Source organism: Manduca sexta, chromosome 23, assembly GCF_014839805.1.
Source record: "Manduca sexta isolate Smith_Timp_Sample1 chromosome 23, JHU_Msex_v1.0, whole genome shotgun sequence".
NCBI classification, from domain to species: Eukaryota; Metazoa; Arthropoda; class Insecta; order Lepidoptera; family Sphingidae; genus Manduca; species Manduca sexta.
The window spans coordinates 1,130,902-1,146,376 of NC_051137.1; the positions used below are offsets into that span (position 1 = coordinate 1,130,902).

The 15,475-nt window shown below is 34.8% G+C and overlaps 1 protein-coding gene across 6 annotated transcripts in view; it reads right to left on the reverse strand.

Annotated features, from left to right (window-relative positions):
* LOC115443413 (voltage-dependent L-type calcium channel subunit beta-2) overlaps window positions 1-15,475 on the reverse strand; it is a 186,368-nt gene that overhangs the window by 78,901 nt on the left and 91,992 nt on the right. The gene's annotated exons all lie outside the window — the stretch shown is intronic.

Consider the following 15,475-nt stretch of genomic DNA (forward strand, 5'->3'; position numbering starts at 1 on the left):
AGGAGTACAGTTCTAAATTCATAAGCAGACGGTTCTTTATAATATGAATTTTGAAGATAGGTATGTAAAGTCTAACACCCCGCAGAACCCAACGTTTAGAATGAATGCCAATGAATGGTAGATAAAAACCAATGTTCAGCGATCCTCAACCATTTTATATCGACATTATTTTTATATTTTAAAACAAAAATGGCCGTTGTCTACGTTAAATCACAAGACAGAATAAATGATTACCAACATTACAAACGCAATCGAGTTTCACCTTACGTTGGCAGCAGCGAAAAAAAAACAAATTCGGTAACAGAACACCGTCTTAAAAAATATCACACATTCTGTGAAATCATTGCTGATACATCGCGACACAGTTACAGATAAAAAAGCATTTAGATTTGCGCCCGCGCACGCTATAATTTATATGTAGCAGTAAATGTTGAAATTAACATAAAATTATAATAATACTGGTACAATTGCCGGCGACATCGCAATAGCGTCCGGATATGGTGATATGCTACATCAGTTATATCAAACTAGTATTTTTATACATCTAAACGAAGAGGATGTGTACCGCACCCACTCAAAAAATAGCAAGATTACATAGAATTTAGAATTTTAAAGTATTGTGGTACGTTCCATTTAAGATAAGAATCTTATTTAATTGTCCATTAATTATTACTATGAAGATTGTTGTCCAACAGAGGCTCAAGTCAGGAGGCTCATATCTCTATCAAACTCGAGGAGAAGTGAAAGAATTTTGCCTTAATGAGGCATTATCCTTCACCGTTAAAGTAAGCGATAATTCACAAAGAATACACACATCATCATCATTTTCAGCCGGGAATCGTCTACTGTTCGACATAGGCCTCCCCCATTGAGCGCCATAGAGACAAATACACACATAACTTTTAGAAAATCAGAAGTATGTGCCCTTTGGTTTTGAACCTGATCGTTCGGGTTGGCAGTACATTCCACAATTTTTATATGTATTGTAATCTACATAAATTAAAAAGTAACAGACAAAATAATTTTTATTCATTTGCTAACAGTAATTCACTTTTCACGAGGTAAATTATGTCATAACGAACAAACTAGATAACACGTGATTAAAAATGGTAGAGTTGGCTCTATAGAAGAGATTCTATCTTACATAAAACCGAGGTAAAGCCACACGTGTAGCATTTCTTAGCGAGATTCCGGAGCCCCAAATACCCTTCTCCATTCCAATTCCCATCCTATCCCTTTAAAGTTAACAAAGAATGATTTTTCTAGTATTTTTATAAGCAGTAGAGATCACGTATCAAGTGACCCACAAGACTCGCGGTATTAAACACATCCACAAATAAAATCCAATCCAAAAGAGCGTGCGATACGGCCGCCATAACTAGTACAGTTATCAACATAAAGCTTCTATACATAAATTAAAGCGTGGACACACTTGTTACCGCCCACGGCACGCATCTCTGCGTACGCCACGTGCTATAACGCCATGAGCGTATTTTACACAAATTGTGTGAGTTTCGTAAATTATTGCGACAAGGTTTTTTGGTGTTATGCTTTGTAGTTGGTGAAGTATGTTTATATGTAAACTAGGTAGTAGGTTTATGTGCGTGGGATTAGGTATCGCTTTGTCATCTTATGTCGCCAAACTATAACATCTGAGTAAAAGAATTTTGCAGCCAGAGTAATTATTATGCTTTAAATCACTTTGTTTGCTGTCATATATTAAATAATAGTAATAAAAAATATATAAAATTACATGTGTTAGGTAAAGCTAAAAAAGATACACAAAAGTGTGAATCTAGGCATAAAATTTATCATCTATAGGTGAAAAACCGTAACTCACTACATGTAATATAAAATACTTTGAAAAGCTAATCTTTATAATAGGCCAAGACAACTTCAACTGCACTATGAATATATTGACAAACGTTGTCACTGGGTACTTAAAACACTGTTCCAATTGTCGCGTGTCGAACGATGAGCTATATTTCAGGCAGATCAAACACTATAATACAATATCAAACTGTTTAACTTAATTTCAATTATGCCTTGCGGTATTACATTATATTGTATTAAAAGGATATTAGAGATTAGAGAGTGTATCATATAAGAAAAATATTACGTAAAAGATGTGTCGTCATGTGACGTGTAATAAATATACTCAAACCGAGTTATAATTCTATGAACGCAATAATTGGAAGCTAAGATGCAACGCCAAATGTCGCCGCTATTTTAATTAAAGATGTTACGAGGAAGTTTTTTAAAACTTGATTAGACGTTGTTTATGGGTCGTTACTTATTTTTTCTAAACAATTTTTATTGCCTCAGCCGCAATAGGTAAATGCTAATTAAGTTCGTATGAATTAAATTGACATTATTGTGAAGTTATTAAAATTTTTAATATACCAATGGCAACTAGGCGGTTAATGTTCAGGTACTTGGTGGGTTTGGGGAATTTTAATTATTCATGCGACAAGCTGGTTTGTACTTTTGTGGTTTTGTAGGTATAAGCAGTTAAGAAGTGGGGTTTTTATAACATGTACTGATTACTCATTGGTTTAAACTTAAATACAGATATGAAAAGGGGTTTGAAGTATTATTAATATTAATTTTACAAAGCACCGCACTTTATTCTGAAATCAAACCACTTCAAACAATCAATCATTTCAAATCTCAGCTGACAAATCGTTATTACTTTCTAACCAGGTATTTTATAATTATTGTACTATTATATGATAAACAACATTTTATAGAAATGTTTGATATGGTCCAATGCGGTTTTCGGAAACAAACGCCTACTACACGAAAATAGCTGTCGCATGTTTGGAATCTAGATTTCTCTTGTAACGACTACATTGACTCAGGAAGATGCTGGGCTGTCTATGACGCGAGCATTAAGCTACCGATCAAAATATATAGATTTAGGCTGAGAACTACTTCCAATTGGAATATTAATTGATTCAAACAAATAATGTACACACCCAACATTATAATATTTATATATTATATTGATTGTAATTCGTAAGATTAGGTACTCTTGCGATGTTTTCCTTCAAAAATAAAACAAATAGTGACCAACATAAATATGTATCGAACTCAATTCTAGAATTTGGACAAGAAATTCGGTAGGAAACCTCTCATTAAAAATATCCAAATACCAATTTGGAAATAAACACAGCCACAGCAGTGTGTAAATCATAGTAACCACTAACCATCATCTCGAATTAACATATGCGGTACATCCTTACTTTACGTAAGAAACTCGAACGACGGACCAGTTTGTGGTGTTTTATTATCGTATCCTAAATTTCGAAGCGAGCAATATCGTTTTCTAAATTAATGTTTTTCAAGTATTCGATTACATTTAATATTAGTTATGTATTAGCTGTGTTTGCGGTTTCGTCTGTTTTATTTTAAATGTATTATTATTTAATATTTTAAGGTTTGCGCAAATGAGCTTCGATAACCTAGTTGGGTGTTTAATGGCATGCCGAGACGAATGTCCGCAGGTTCAAATCCCAAGGGCACACACCTCTGACTTTTTTAATATTATGTGTGAATTCTTCGTGAATTATCGCTTGCTTTAACGGTGAAGGAAAACGTCGCGAGGAAAAATGCGTACCTAAGAAGTTCTCTATAGGAATTTTAAGGATGTATGAAGTCTACCAATACGCAGTAGGTCAGCGTGGTAGACTAAGGCCTAATCCACAAGTAAATAAGTAATCAAACAAATCATTTAGGATAAAAATATAGAATAAAACATTAATTATTATATGTGATATAGGGTATATTAGGTCAGTATAATTTTGGTTTTCAATAATGACATAAAAAATCCGTTCAGCCGTCTCTACGTATTACGCGAAGTAACAAACGGACATAGAGACTTGATATTATACATATAAATTAGCATAATTAAAGCATTTGCCGTTGTGAGTGGATGTAGAGCTCCGTGTTTTATGAATTTGCGAGGAAATTTGTCGTGTTTATCGGTTACGAAACGATGTTACTATATTGTTGTTTTGCAGGTGTCTGTAATATTCAATAGGCTATTTTAATGGCCGAGACTTATTAATATATACGTCTGGGTGTACAGTTATGTTCACATTTGAGTCAATATCAAAGGTATTTGGCATCACAGATTTTTTTGTTTGTCTTTCTTTGTATATATTATTTCGTAGAATGAATTTATTAAGACAAACAAAACAGTTGAAACACGTTGTTACAATATTTCGTAAAAACTATTTAGTTACATACAATTATTTTGAGGAATTCTAATAACCTGTTTCTTTATTTTAGCAATGAACCGGCACACGCAAATGGTGGTCACCTACAACTAATTGTAAATCAGTAGATACCACCACCGTATGTTTCAATAACATCCCTACTTGGAAGTAGGTTGGCTACTTACTATCAGCTGAAGGTCTGGAGTTGTAATACCCCTTCGGGGATAAAAAGTATTTGTTTTTAAGCTAGGTGAAAAAAACGTAAATAAATATACATGAGAGTAAACAATAATAATTTCAAAGGCATGTAAAGTATATGAATGAGCATGGAAGATCAAAGTTCGGATAGATACCGAATGTTAGGTCTTTTGTAATCGAGAAATCGTTTACGGAGGTACCAATAGAATGTAATTTTTTTCCAACAAGGAACATTGTTCATAGTGCAACTCCTATTATGTGTCAGTTCAGAGGAAGTCGTAGTCAAATATAATTTGTGGTAGCTAGAGAGTGCGAATTTGAAAAATACATTATTTAAATTAATGTATAATTTTGTTATTAAATTAAAATGATTCTATGAAACTTGATTTATAGTATTTTTTGCATCAAAATCTATAAATTGCAGTTATAAATCTTGCCCCACTTAATAGAAAAATATACATAATTCACTAATGACTTATGATAATGTCTAGTAGGAAACATTTTTATTAAAAAGTACATCATAATATTTAATAACATTTGCATGCCTGAAAGCATAGGTAGAAAGGTAAATAACACGAGCTCAGTACATTATACTTACATGAACCATATAATATGATTTTAAAATTTCACACTCACCCGAAAACCAAACCCAAAGCCTCACAAATAGAGCTCAAGTACCATCCCCGGAATGAGAATAAAAGTACAAAACAATAAAACAAAACCTCAAAATATGCTTCCTGACTACCGTACAGAGACCATCCGAAATGTAACTTATTTTTTTCTCTCAAAAATTCCATTACCATTATCGCACCGAGTGACGTATTCACAAAAAATAGTAGATTTTTTTCTACAGCAGCAACCCCGGCCGCATAGACAATGGCCGCCATTATGCCACGACAGTGTGCTCATTACCGGGATATTTTGCGCTGGCAGCCGCTCGCATTGTCCGCGCGCGTCTACCTGTGCCCTATCGTTTCATCGCCCGTTAAAAATTGTTATTTTTTCGTTCTTTTTTTGAATGTTTCAAACACTTTTGGTTTTCTAATGCGATTGACGTTCGGGCATGTGCATTGAATTGTTATGAATGTTGCCAGAATAAAAAATTAAGGGTGTAATGGTATCATGTGGGATAAAAAATTATGGGTTATTTTTGGAATTAACGCGGATAGAAGTTCTACGGAGTATTGATTTTATATTTTATTTTATGAGAAAAGTTAAGAACTAGAATTTAAATGCAATTAAACTTTTATTTTACTTTCTAATCTAACATTTTGATATCCATCAATCAATAAATTTTTCGATTAGTTGGTCAAATCTTGGTGCAACAAATCTAGTAAGTTTAAATAATTTATGCTTCAAACGACCAGACGTCCCAATATTGGGTAAATCATAAATATTATGAATTATAAATCAGATATATGACAAAAACATTGTTCGAGCATGATTAATCATTTCACAAGCTTTCATTTTTACCCATTTTAACAAAAAGTGGAACAAAAATTGATTATACAATTATTTAATAGCTTATATTCTTTAACTTGATCGCATTAGGTGAAATATCTACTTATATTTTGCAAATGTGAATAAATTTGGAACTCGGTAGAAATTATAGGTTAAATTATAGGTATATTTTTTTTTCAATTATATAATCAAATTTATTACTTTACAACTACGCAGACAAAACTTACCAACTTAGATTTTGGTTTGCAATTGTCGTTATGTTTGGTTTGCAACCGATGTTATTTACCATTCTCGGGTGGAAGCCATTAAGCACCTGGAAGACCACAAATGTGCTGGAAACACGTGAAGAAGGTCGCCGGATCGAACAGTATGAAAAATATTGCCACAAAGAGTAGATGTTAAAAGAGGTCTTCACCGAAGAGGTTGAAGAAGACTAATAAAGAAGATATTTTATCCGACGTCTATCATGATTGTAAAATCAACCTTCAGAGGATCTTCTCTTATAAGCAAGGACTCCTTGTTTAAAACATCTGTAATGAACCACTATTATAACAAAGGCCCACGCGTCGGCCGGCTTCATAGCGTAATAAAATAAATTCCACATATAAATTCGGCTGGGCCGGCGTTTTTTTGTCAATTAAAAATTACTGAAGGTTCAAAGCGCAGGTACTCGGTAATGCGGCCTTTAACTAGTGATGTGGTTATATCGATAATATAGATGCGAAAGATTAGGACTTTTTTCTCCTCACCAGTATGGCCAAGAGAGAGGAAGTAAGCTATAATGTAATTCCTACAACGTTGTTTACAAATTGTATTACGTTTCCTACACATCCCAGTGGGCTAGGCACTTATCGAAGATCTTTGAACGTCAAAAATGTATGTTGTCATTTTCATTCTTATGTCAAATAATAATTGCGAATACTCATTTTGTTAATTAATTATTAAAAATGTTTATGAGCGAGGAACTTATTAAAGGAATTAATAATTATGAAAAATATTACAGTATAGTAGAGTTTACAAGAATCAAACTTAATGAGTGCAAATTACAAGAATATAAGTTTCCAAGATTTGCAAAAAATTGAGTTTTATTTCAGAAAAATAAAATAAGTTAGGATTTTTGTGAATTTTACATTTTAAGTTATAAATTATATTTAATCTGTTAATTGGTAACCTATAATTGATAATACATATTTATTACACTTGAACACGATAAAATCATGTAGTATAATTATTTAAAGTATTTTATTTATTCGTTTATAAATTTACCGAAATTATTTTATCTCTCATTCGCATCCCTATCTAATGTAATAAACCCCGCGAAAGAGGCAATCATCCCTCTCTTTCTAACACTATAATGCTAGACAAGGACAGACGTGTAGTGTAAATTCATTGGACGAGTACCGATTGTTACAAGGGAAGATACTCTTTGGAATTCGGTAAAAAAACTATAGTTTCTAAGAATCATTGTTTTGTTGCGTGATTTGTAATTTAATTATAAAACCTTTTTATTATAATATATAAGGAACTCCTTGTAAACGTAGTTTTATTGATGTTTGAATGCCTAAACCTCAGAACAATAACAAGCACAAAACATTAATCATATATATATATATATATATATATTTATATAAATATGTGTGTATATATGTTGTTTATGGACTCCAAAACGGCTGAAGCGACTTATATAAATTGCTTTGAACGACACGAGCTTGCCCTTTTGCCTGATGGTAAGCGATATGATCACCCATAAACAGTAGAAACACCATCCAACATCTTGAATTACAAAGTATTGTTTGGTGTTCTACTGCGCTCGCTATCCTGAGACATGAGATGTTAAGTCTTATTATGTCCGGTAGTTACACTGGCTACAATGTTTGATGACTTTAATGAAATATTTAGGTTAATATTCAGATGAGTCCTGTGGGTGATCATGTGAAGTTTGATAGCTATCAGGCCATTAGAAGTCCGAAGTCGGGGCGGGTCGAGTGTGTCACGAGACAAGGAAGTTGCTCCACTATTGGACTCAATCGGTCAAACAGTACCAGACCACCCATGTTGAAATGAAACGCGTGGCTCTGCAGAACGCTTTTCATCCTGAGACATTCAAAGTCTCATTATAGTCTACACTGCAGGGGCGAGGGGTCTGTATAACCAGATTTCTATCGACTTTCCTTTATTTAGAATCCAATTATTAATAGAAAGATTTGCAGAAATGTATGCATATTAGTGCCTATATGTTATCGGATTCCTTTACAGATTTTTTTTTCTTCCGCCACTGCTACACTGGCTAAAATTTTTTACTGAATTATTAATGTGTAGTGATGTTGAATTTAATATAAAAACTGTCCATTGTCAGACTACCACATACGACAATATTGGCGAATTATATTAAACTAGAACCACTCCTCCCGTTTGGTTATAAGACCTTCGCTGTCACATCTATAATGTCCTTCGCCAGATTTGATAATACGTTCTGTACTATCAGAATAACGTTTCCTCGATATGTTAGACATATAGCCACTGTCATCGTATATAAAACCCATGGCTCGTAATGCAGCATTCGTCCTTCAAAGTTTTTGCAGTTTTATAATTATTTATAGATATCGTGTCAATCATCAGACTTACCCATCTATTTGTTACAATAAGGCTCTTATATTAAAGTCGATATTCTATTGTACTCCACTCCATTTACCATCAAGTGTTGAGGGGTCAATTGGCCGTGCACGTTAAAAGAACAAAATTTTATTATCCGTATCACAGCTTGATAAGCAAAGTTATCTGCGAAACGTAAGCCGATAAGTGCATCCAGAAGATTGATTTAAGAACAAAAACCCGAGGGTACTAGTGATGCATTAAAATCATTAATACTTCGGCCAAGTTAACCCTGCCCAGGTAGAACATTGAACACATAAAGGCAATTAACTTTCGGTACCTGCGCGCGCGCATGTGTGCTGAACGCGGGTATTGTGGATGTTTCGATATTTTACTCGAGATTGTAAGCGTGCGTGAGAAGTCAAAGTGAAATAGAAAAAAAATTGACAATCGTTTTTATACTGTTTTGTTTAGTAAGATCGCACTGCTATTACATACAGAATTTTAACTTTGCTATTAGCTGCTTATTTGCGCTTGTTGGTATACAAGAAAGATTTTTTAAAATCTCTTTTATCGGTATGTATTTAAGTTCCCGCTAAAAAAAATCTAATAGATCATGAAATACAAATCTAACGAATCATAAAGTCATTTCCAAAAAATATATTATAAGGGTGTTAAAATCGCACGACGGCAAGAATAGTCTACCTGCGCGTGCGCATGTGTGCGCGTCACTTGCGCAAACAGGGGTTGCGCCCGCGGCCGTGTGACTTGCTCGATTTGCCCACCGACGCCACAGATAAATCCGACTTAAATGGAATTCGGAATTTATGTTTGGGTTTACTCGGAATTTTTTATATTTTTAATACTTGTTTAGGATTGGAATTTTCGGTAATGTTTTTGTTACAATAATTATTAGTCATTGTGAAGGTAAATGAAGATTATTTAATGTATTTAAGGATTTAATTTAGTCTAAGGAATTATAGCATACTTAGTTGCTTTAAGCAATTTGTATCAGTTAAAGTTTTATATAGAACATGCATTATTCTTCGTATTTATCGCTTATTTATAGCGCTATAAAAGGACGAGGTATTTACACAAGAAAAACAAAAACTTTAAATAGAGTTGTTCATGGTGCCATAACCTTGCCGAGGTTGGCGTAGGAAATATATACTAATCGTAACTAACATCATATAATTTATTAAATACTTAATTCAGAATACATAAAATGAAATTTAACATAGAATCTTAATAACCTATAGTACCTATTTGTTGACTCAGTTAACTTTACTACACGTGACTCAAGCTTAAATCTTGCAAACAAAAACGAGTTACGAATTCACTAAACATTGAACTCGACATGTGGTGCAAATATGTACCGTGCGGGGCGAAGGAGAGGTTTTTCTATAATTACCTTTTTTATGTGCCAGCAACATTTTTTTATGGAATTGCAGTGATATTGTAAACGGTGCATAAATACTTTTTCAACCAGTATTCCAACTATTTTTATTGGCATCCTATGCAATTTGTTGGTGGTAGGATATATTTTATATCTATGTGTGAAGTCTGCCAATCCGATCTAAGCCAGCGTGGTGGACTAACGCCTAAGCCCTTTTAGTAGTAGAGGATACCTGTGCACAGCAGTGGGACAGTATATAATACAGGGCTGATATTATTATTAGTAAAAATACAAATTATTCAAAAATATTAAATATGACATTTTTTATTTATTTGCTATACGCAAATTTATATTTCATTGCATTTAATACTCAGTTCATTTTCCCTTATCAGACAAAAATCATCAAATATATAATTAAAATTAAAATCATTTAACATTTATCTTTAAACTTAGCAACATTATTATACTTACATAAGCTTACTGTCGCGATAAACAGAGATATAACTGGTACGCTGTGTTCCCTAGTTTATCATCTTATCTATAAAGCTAATCGAGCAAGCCTATCGCACTATCGAGCACGCATATAAATTTATGTTAAACTAGATGTTGCTTGGCTTCGACCGCGTAAAAACGCTCTCGCGCTACAAAGTATCTCAAAAGCTAAAGCGATTCATAGTACCAACTGGCGGACGCTAGCAACATCTATTAAAAATCATATAAAAACTTTTTTCCCATGGAAGAAAATTACCGGGATAAAAGGTAGCCTATGTGTAAATCCAGGACATGGTCTACCGGTGTGCCAAATTTCATCCAAATCCGTCCAGCGTTTTCTGCATTTACTCCTAACAAACATTCAAACGTTCTATACATACACAAATTCTCGCATTTTCTATACTAATCAGATTAAAATGTACAGAAAATTATATTTGCCTACCCTTTTACAATAAGGGCGCGAATTATGTTAAAATTATTACTTCACCTAGAGTCTAGACCATTGATTCCCATAGTGGTTCACATGGCCCCCAGGGGCCCACGGGAGACTTGACAGGGGACGTTGGCGTACCAAAAATGGTGGTCTACAATTTGTAAGCGGGGTTCCACGAAAATTATCTAGTTTGATAGCCAAATACTAAAATGTTGACTTGACTTCACATATCAATGTAGGCTGATAATATTGATAGGAGTCGTATGAGGCACAGTGACGATGGCTGGGCAGTAGTTGTAGAACTTTCTCTACGACAACGAAACAAAAAAACGATCCACCGAAACCATTAAAATCTGGTAAGGGGTATATGAGAAAAAAAGTTTCGGAACTTCTAACCTGGACGCATGCGCTTTATAATCTATACACTACACAAATATGGCGTTATATCCAAATTAAATCTAACCAAATAAAAATAAATACATTCCTCAAAACTTAAAACCGTGTACATTTGTATTACGGTAATCAACTACCGAGGTCTAACCACCCGCGGCGCCTTGCATATTACAATGCCGTTATTGCCAAAATCCGAGCACTGCCAAATAACAGGGCGCCACCTTTGATTTATGATTGCCCAGTTCTAAGAATGACCAGGTAAACTGAGTTTTGTTGTACCCTGGATTGTTATAGACAAGGGTTTATGAAATATGATTACTTTGATTGTGTAAGGTCAGGCCCTTTTCTGTCTACGCGGGCGAATACGGCTATTTGCAATTACGGACTTTTTCATTATAGTGTAGATTTGATAATTTGTAATTAAATTAAAACATCGTGAGAAATCCTACATACCTGAAAAGTAGTCTATAGGAATTTTGAAGGTGTGTGAAGTGTTACTAACTCGCACTAGGCCAGCGTGGTGGACTAAGGCCTAATCCCTCTTAGTAGTAGAGGCCTGTGCCCAGCAGTGGGACAGTATATAATAAACGGCTGATGTTATATAATTACATTTGCATGATGTGGTCTCCTATAATTGAAGAAGCACGTTACACTGTTAATTGTGAAATTGCAACACTATTCCTTTTATTATATGTGGTGTATCGAGTATCCTTCGTTGAAGGTTTTAAATAAATAAATAGACATGTAGGTAATAATAAAATCTCCTATTTACCTTGACCTTAATCAGTTCTCTGACCTTTCAATATAAGATTTTTTAAATCGCGCAGCGGTAAAGTTACATTCAGCCCATTGGTGAGTAAGTGAAATTCAATAAATAGGTACCTATACTTATATCGAAATAACAAAGACTTTTTACTGCATGTACTAGTTAATTATGATTAATTGGAAGGCTATTCGTCCGAGCTAGACTTTGTGACGAATTTCTTGGTGGTTCCGAGTCCCTTTACAAGCAGAAATATATTTTTTTTCTACGAATACAGACTTTAGATGCTGGTAATCTCATTGTTAAGAAAGTTTAAGATAACTCATATTAATATGCACACACTGACACACACACTCAAGCCTTTTATTCCCGAAAGGGTAGGCAGAGACGCATCTGGTGCACCAACTTTCCGCCGTGTATTACAATCCATAATGTGATAGGCGACGAGCCTATCGCCATTTCGGGCAGAAATATTAATATGCAAATTTTTTATAGGGGCCGCAAAACAGACTTCACTGCACCTGATGGTATAGTGTCGACTAACGAGAATGATTACCCCTCGCCAGTCGTCACAATTATGCCGGCCTACTTTGATTGAACTCAGTTGATTTCTAACTCTCGCTGCTTGCACTTCATTAATTTCCTACCACCAAGTGCAGTCAATTTTGTGAAACATATGACTCATTTGCAACGATCCGAAGGCTAGACGTTGAAAAAATGCCCAATTGTCGGATGCGTGTGCTTGCGGCAATTAAAAATAATTAGGGGCAAGATGGCGCGTTCTTGGAAGGACCCGCCGCATTTACATATGGCCGGGATCTAATGAGCTGCCGTCAACTTGCACGCGGATATGGAAAACATTTTATGTAAGTACTTATTTGAGTTAAATATAATTAAAATAAAAAAGATTTAAAATTAAAGGATCTTTAATAAAACAGATGAATTTTATTTATAAAAATATTTTAACTGATTATTAAAATTACATGAATATTAAGACTTACCCCATTATTCATAGACGGTTTTTTATCTAAGGACGGAGCTTTGCTATGATAACAAGTCTGTTTCAAAGTGTTGACGGCATGGCAGCCTTCGCAGTGCGTAGACATAGGGCCGTTGTGATTGGCTAATATTGACATACAACGATACAACTTTAATCGAATTGGCAGTCAGATAAACAAAACTGTGAAACAGACTTGTTATAGCACCAATGCTCCATCCTTCGATCAAAAACGTCTATGAATAAGGGAGATACTCTTTATTAAAAAAAATATACTATAATAGCTAGGTCGGCTAACCCGCACTAAGCCAGGATAGTTGACTAAAGCTTAAACTCTATTAGTAGTAGAGGAAGTCCCAGCAATGAGAAAGTATTATTATTGTTTGTTAAGCCTAAACAGCCAATATCTTAATAATAATAAATTCTTAAATCGCTCGTCAATTAATCGCTACCCGCTGACAACACGAACGCGCTCCAAATAATCCAAATCGTGCACGATTAAGGGCAATAGTGATTGACCAGGGTAAAGGAACCGAACCGTACTCATTTATAAGCTTTTGTTGTTCTCAACTAATGTTTAATGTCTAAATTGTTTTATAACATTTAACTTTTGGGTGGATTTTTGTTTCTTAATTGCAAATATGATTAACAGTTTTGTTTAGTACGTCGGCTCTACTGGAATGCATACGCAAGGCAAATTCTGGAACTATGGTAATTCATTCCAGAAACTTCTATGTTTGGGAACCATGACTTGGCTTGAAATTCTGAAGTAACAACCACTCGGGTCGGAAACGTCTGTTAAAGTATTTTTGTCGATTTTTTTCCAATTTTCACATTTGAAAACTCTGAGAATCTTATCTAGTTAAATTTATCCTAAATTTAACGCTCATAATATATCTTAATCCAGGTTCGAATCCATTCCCTTCAGACAGCGGCAATATCAATTGAGTCATACACGTCATTTCGAGCATATCTCAGTTAAGTCATGCATTAATTACTTCGCGGTTATTTTCGGACCATTGATTGTTCCGATCACCCACTTAGAGGTACAGTCGGCACAAAAAAACAGTTACGTCATAATTTTTGATGGGATATCAAATATAGGATCAACGCAAGAAAGTTTTTGAAGCGTACAAAGGTTAATTTTTCGACTGAGAGCGAACCTACTAAGATACAGTTTTGGGTAAAGAGTGCTTACAACAACCAACCAAATCTTTCCCGACCTAAGAATAAAATATAAGACCTCCCGGTTCACAATCCAGACACTGCCACCAAGCCATGGAAGAGACTATATATAATAATAATAATATCAGCCCTGTATTATATACTTGCCCACTGCTGAGCACGGGCCTCCTCTACTACTGAGAGGGATTAGGCCTTAGTCCACCACGCTGGCCTAGTGCGGATTGGTAGACTTCACACACCCTCGAAATTCCTATAGAGAAGTTCTCAGGTATGCAGGTTTCCTCACGATGTTCTCCTTCACCGTTAAAGCGAACAATAAATTCACAAAGAATACACACATGATTTTAGAAAAGTCAGAGGTGTGTGCCCTTGTGTTTTGAACCTGCGGACATTCGTCTCGGCAGTCCGTTCCACAACCAAATAGGCTATCGCCGCTGAAGAAGAGACTATATACCACCATTAAAACCTGTATAAAATGTTGCCTGACCTAGTTCTGACTTCTGTTAATATGTCCACAAATGTCACTTAGCTAAGGAGATCATAACTCCACATATTTTTGGAGGTGACTGTACAGGCTACAGACACGTCTGTACCTATAATAATGGCGTTACAGTTTTTGCGCCACATTATCCCGTCAAGTATGAATCATTTAACAATTATGATGAATATAATAAGAAGCGCTTCAAGTAATGATTCATATTAAAATCTGATTATAAATAAAACATGTGTCTGAGATATTATTAGTCGCCATTTTTTTTATGATTCCTTCCTAAACGAATTTCGACTACGGCCAATCTCAACGGAGATCAGCTAAGTACGCAGGAGATATTGTAGTACACAAGTGTGTGCAATACACAGGTGCACTCTCTGTTCCTTCACTCTCATAATCCGGTGAGACGGCAATCTGACAGGAGACGAAGAGAGATCAGGCGCAGGACCAACGGCTTTATATACTTACAGACAGAGGCACAGGGGTATCACACCGCCAACTTCCTCATGGAAATGATTTCTTATGTTTACGCGAATGTTAGATATTGAAATTAAACTAATTTTCGGATTCTATCGCGGTTTTTTATATTTTAATTTTCTCCCGATGTTTCGAAGACTGTACAGCCTTCATGGTCACGGGGAGTCCCCCCCGTTTAATTTCAATGTTCCTCATGGAAAACCCAGTCACAATTATTTTGGTTCGACCCGGGATTTAAACCCAGCGCGGTACTTGTACTTTACCGTGTACAATTATACAGCATAATATAGCGACTCTGCGCTCTCAATATTTCATTTTATTAAAAAGTTTATATTAATTACACTTTCTCAGAGAAAATTAATATTAATATAGTTCCAA